The sequence below is a fragment of the Amyelois transitella genome, chromosome 17, assembly GCF_032362555.1.
Source record: "Amyelois transitella isolate CPQ chromosome 17, ilAmyTran1.1, whole genome shotgun sequence".
Lineage (NCBI taxonomy): Eukaryota > Metazoa > Arthropoda > Insecta > Lepidoptera > Pyralidae > Amyelois > Amyelois transitella.
In genome coordinates, this window is record NC_083520.1 from 1,867,476 (window position 1) to 1,873,224 (window position 5,749).

Here is a 5,749-nt window from a genome sequence, read left to right on the forward strand (position 1 = left end):
CTAAGTTGTGAAACTAAAAGATATGACAATTATTTAGTGATATTGAAAGACTAACAGTCCACGATTGAGATTCTAATAATGACGGGTTCCTAGCCCATTCTCGCTTATAAGAAGAATCCCAAGTTTATAAGCTTAACCCACAGTCGCCTTTTACGACATCCATGAGAAAGCGATGTTTTTTTCTTTTTAATATTGGTGCCGAACCAAACGACACTTAAAAGGTATTTAAAACTGGAAATCTACATCATAAAACAATGCCACGTCTATGAGTTCAAAGATCTATGGATTTGTTCTATTAAAATTGAACCAAATACCAAGTTGCGAGAGCTGTAACTTTGCCAAGTGATGTTACTCGAATTAAAAATGTAAATGGCGTACATTGAGAAACACGTGTAAACATCATAAGATACTATAAAAGCCTTTAGCGGGAATGTGGCATGTCAAATTTAACTTTATATACAGTACATACATACACAAATATGGTCACATCTATATCCCTTGCGGGGTAGACAGAGCCAACAGTCTTGAAAAGACTGAATGGCCACATTCAGCTTGACTTAATGATAGAATTGAGATTCAAATAGTGACATGTTGCTAGCCCATCGTCCTAAAATAGAATCTCAAGTTTGTAAGCCTATCCTTTAGTCGCCTTTTACGACATCCATGGGAAAGAGTTGGAGTGGTCCTATTTTTTTTTTGTATTGGTGCCGGGAACCACACGGCATTACTTTTAATCGATAAGGTGTCACAAGGTAAGAAGTGATTAAGGGATGAAGCGGGAGGCTGGCAGCAGCGCAGCCTACGCTGACATGACAACATACTCCAAAATCAATTGACCAAAGTCACCGACCCACCTGCCCAGCGTGGTGACTATGGGTAAAATCCCCCCCATTTCTGGGGAGGCCTCAGTTCAGCTGTGGACTTTTATAGGCTGTTAAGGTACCTAAGTATTTAGTATTGTACTTATTTTTAGAGACAAAGAAAGACAAAAAGTATGATCTTTGTACAAACTGACCTAAGTACATTACATTCGCTCTGACCCCACCCTTTCCCCTCCAACGTTGTATTTATACTTTGACTTGTATTTACTTCAACCAATCAATTAATATTCTGTATTCAAATTCCAAGTTTCTAACTAATATTGTTTGTTTATTTGTTTGGGATACATCTTACTTCTGGTTAATCACGTCTATAGCCCTTGCGGGATAAACAGGGCCAACAGTTGTGAACAAGACTGAAAGGCCACGTTCACCTAACGTTATGATAGAATTGAGATTTAAATAGTGACAAGTTGCTAGCCCATCGCCTACAAAAGAATCTCAAGTTTTTAGCTATTTTCTTAGTCGGCTAGACGACATCCATCGAGACAGCGATAGTTTTTTGCACGATAAAAACGGTGTTGCGCATGCGCAGATAAGAATGAAGGGAATGGCAGATCAAACTTGCTTCTTCTCCCGTATTAAAGTTTGAAAATGAATGTATTTCCGTTTCAAAAATAAAAAAAAATAACACTGATTCGAAATTAAACGCTAATACCGTTTTGTTGCAAACAAAAAAGCAACCAATTCCGTGAAATTCCGTATCGCGTAAATGGATATATATGTTTACATTTCTATCAATATATAAAGGAAATGAAATCCTGATAAGAAGCGATTCAATTTCAGTCCCCAATTTATATTTATCGAAATAAAATGTATCGTGGACGTCTGATACCAAATAAGTTTCATACAAAATGTTGCGTTTAATAAAATACATTGTGTTTTGTACGATATGTGAGTGAATTCTTTTGAATTTATACAAATGTTTTTTTTTGTGCGGCATGATTATGCTTTGGGAAGAATAATAAAACAATTTTACCAAATTCCCCTAGGAGAATAGTGTGATAATTTGCGGGCAAAATTTTAGCTATTTTAGAAGTAATATTCCTATTGATAACCTCTATGTTCTTCCATACTAATATTATAATATGACAGTGTATTTGTGTGTCCATGTATCAGGACAAAAACTACTGAACCGATTCCCATGAGATGTTATACTAGTACAGCGCTATATTTAGCGCAAACAGCGCTAATTTAGCAACAGTGGCGTTTCGAGTCTTGAGACGGTACACTTTTTAAATCACCAAATCTCTCTCAATCTTTGTTTTTTTAATTATTTCTATTTATTTTTTTATTATTTATATTCTAGTGACAAATTTGCTGAATTTAACGGAGGGTGCGGTCCCAATTGACATAGTGACAGAGAAAGATAAGGTAACTCGCATCAAAAGAACCAAAGTGACATTCTACTACCTGATACCAGATAAGGATCCAATGTACAGGCGACAAGCAACCAATGTAACCACTGCACCATAATTAAATAAAAATTTCGAATTATTTGTATTTTATTGTTTAATAAATAAATTAGAAGGGTCATTCTACTTTTTAGTGCAGGTTTTCGGCGCTGATAAAAGTAGGTTTCAAAAATTTTATGATTAAAGATAAATGAAGTAATTTTACTGCATTTATGCGTAATTATACATACACAATTACAATTAACTGCCAGCAGCGAATTTTACACATATTTTTTTCAAATAATAAGGGTTTTGTCGGCCAAGGTAAGAAAATCATACCACTTTGTTACCAATCAAAATATTTTTATTGAGTACTTTTAGTCACTCATTACAAAGAAACAATTAACAAAACGTATTTTAGAAACCTATATCTTTCTCTTTCATAAATAAAATTAGATATTATTTTTTATTCAGTCTGATAAATCACATTTAAAAGACAGCTGTGTTACTATTGTGCACTTTTGTCTACAATAATTTAACATAAAATGTATATTATGTCTGCAAATATCTTAGTAACGTATTTAACATTTAAAATATATATATATCTCTTAGTTTTCATATACCTGTAATGTAATTTATAAGCTAATTGTACAACTCAAGTTGAAAAACCTTTACTTAGAATTAGGGACACAATGGTAACACAGTTGTTCAAGTTACTTGTTTTCGTCCACAATTCTTCGCAGAGGCAGAAGCTGATGTAGATGACGTCACCGTTGACGTTGATCGTTCCAGAGCCATACATGATTGCAATAGTGATTGTCTAGGCATCTGTTCTTGAGCGCTTTCTTGAGCATTCTGGCGTGAAGGCAATGGAGATAGACATAGAGGTGTACACAACCTACGAGAATCGGGTATCGGATAATTTTCAGGAATATTGGGTGCATTTTGTCCTGTGGGTGATGTGTTCTCACGAGGTACAACGGGTTGTGGTGTCAATTCAGGAGTATATCTTATAATAGATTCCAGGGCGCGAATACGGTCCCTTCTTTTACTGTTGGTAACCCGCCATTTTTTTTTATTTGGCGATGTTGACGTGACGATAAGTCTTTGACGAGGCGTTTCGTTTTGTGGTACTTTTCCAAAGCTTTTTTTCTTGCTTCCTCTTCTTAAACAGGGTCTAATTTTAGTTTGTTTCGGTACCGACGTTGTTTTTCGGCTGGTGTTAGCGGCATGATGTTCTGTTAAAGATAAAAAGATCACATAATTTTACCTTTAGTAATAATAGTAAGCCAGTAAATAAATGTAAAATTGGTAATTTACAAACGTAGGGGTCCAATACGAACAAATAAAGTTAAATCAAATTGGAAAGTATCATTAGCAGAGTATATTTACAACTGTTACCTTCTTTACTACTGGGTTACCACAGTGGAGTAACAAAGTGGACCAGTAACACAGTTGTAAAATTACATGATCTTATCTAATATTTACGAAATAATGAAGTAATTTCCAAATCACACAATAAAATACAACTAAGTGACATAAATACTATGTCTCAATGTTTAAAACATAACGTAAAAGTTCAGAAACTTACCTTTTTGCCGGGTAACAAAGTGCACACCGAATAAACACACGCGTCGTGATTCACAACATGGCAGTGACTAAAATGGCGTCGCGCGGCCTGCTACCTTTCCCCCCCACCCCGTTCTTCTCATGCACATCCTACCGATCGAGCACGCGACCAGCAGTGCTCTGCGACTACAACGGTATTTTTAAAAGCGGTAACATAGTTGTACTGTATTTATCTTGTTCTATAGGGACAAAATCCAATTATTTATTTAAAAAAAAACTAAACCTATTAAAAGTATATGATAAAAACGAAATAAATGCCCACAAATTAAGTAACCTTACCAATTTTTTGAAGCAGGACTCCACTCTAAGAAACATACTTTTTTTGGTTAGGTAGTCCGCGTACATTAGACCGGGGACACTTTGCAACACTATGGAAAACAACTATGTTACCGTAACACTCCACTTTGTTACCATAAATAACCTAAAATAGTTAAAATATTCAAATGTAAATGTTTATTGAAATTAAGGTAATAATGCGCCAGTTTTGCGTGTCCCGCAAATTCCTTTTATTTTTTTAGTAAAATGGCAGATCCAGATATTTTTGGCCGGGGGGACACAAAAACCTGCACTAAAAAGTAGAATGACCCAGAAAGCAATCTTAAGGTAAGCCTTAAAGTTGCTTTCTATCATCTAAGATCTAATCATTCTATACAGGGTGACTTTTAATTCAACTGCATAAATTTAACTGTTAAGTGTACTCATCTAAAGGATATATAAAAACGTTAAAAGAAAATTATCGGTTCATATTTCAGAAAGTACGAAAAAAATAAAAGTATCAAAATCCACGATCCTTAATACGTAATATAACTCCGGCCGGCGGAAAAGCGACGCGTAAGATTCAGAGGTCAACGACACAATTCCTTCAGCTGAGCGACCTGGACCACTCTGTACTTTACTTGATCTTGATACTAGAAAAATATTTTATTTTTCAGACATTTATTTACATGTTTAGTTTAAATTTCTTTTTGTAGTATTGGTATGTATTAAAGTGTGTGACGTAGATTTTGAGGGTTTTTTAAATGTGAAAATGATGACGTTTGATTTAAATAATAAAGGGCTCAAACAGCTCAGAAGCATGGGTATAGTCTAAATAGTCTAATGTTTATAAAAAATAAATAAATAAATAAATAAAAATATATTTATTGCCAAAAACATTTACATACCGCTGTTACAAACATAACTTAACCAATTATCAAGTTTTGATATAAACAATCTTAAGTACAACTTAAGTCTTTTTTTTATAATGTTTTAAATGATGCAGTTGTTTTAAATGTCACCCTGTATATCTACCACCCTTATCAGCATTCTTAGAACTGGAATACTTATTTAAAATAATTTTTTTCTATGTCTATCTATATAGTGTGATTTCCGGTACCAATAAAAAAAGACTAGGACCACTCCTTCTCTTTCCCATGGATGTTGTAAAAGGCCACTAAGGGGACCTATGGCTAATAAATTTGGGATTCCTATTATTGGCGACTGGCTATCAACATGTCACTATTTGAATCTCAATTCCATCATTGAGTCTTAAAGCTGATCGTGGCATTTCAGTCATGTCAAAACTGTTGGCTCTGTCTACCCCGCAAGAGATATAGACGTGATTGTACGTGATTTTTTATACAAATCATCAACAAACTCGGTAGTTCATTAAAGTAAGCAAGCAGAACGAAGCCTCCGTAAAATAGCAAATTAAAAAACTTAAATTGAAATCTATCATAGTGATATCTTTGAGCGCAAATTGAAGTTTGCAACTTCTAAATTAAAACTGTTTTCAAATGAAGTGAATGCGAGCAGTCTAGTGGAAACTTGGAGCTAGGAATCAAATGGAGTTTGTTTATTTTGTTGTTA

At 34.4% G+C, this 5,749-nt stretch overlaps 2 long non-coding RNA genes across 2 annotated transcripts; one reads left to right on the top strand and one right to left on the bottom strand.

The window, feature by feature from the left end:
- The first annotated feature begins 1,648 nt into the window (after positions 1-1,648).
- On the top strand, positions 1,649-2,381 carry LOC106143380 (uncharacterized). Its single transcript, XR_001228890.2, has 2 exons — positions 1,649-1,772; positions 2,188-2,381. It is a non-coding gene; the product is annotated as an uncharacterized LOC106143380 (long non-coding RNA).
- Positions 2,382-2,900: 519 nt separating this feature from the next.
- On the bottom strand, positions 2,901-4,069 carry LOC132902759 (uncharacterized). The gene is made up of 2 exons (XR_009657230.1): positions 3,864-4,069; positions 2,901-3,510 (listed from the first exon to the last, which is right to left on the bottom strand). It is a non-coding gene; the product is annotated as an uncharacterized LOC132902759 (long non-coding RNA).
- Between the last annotated feature and the right edge of the window lie 1,680 nt (positions 4,070-5,749).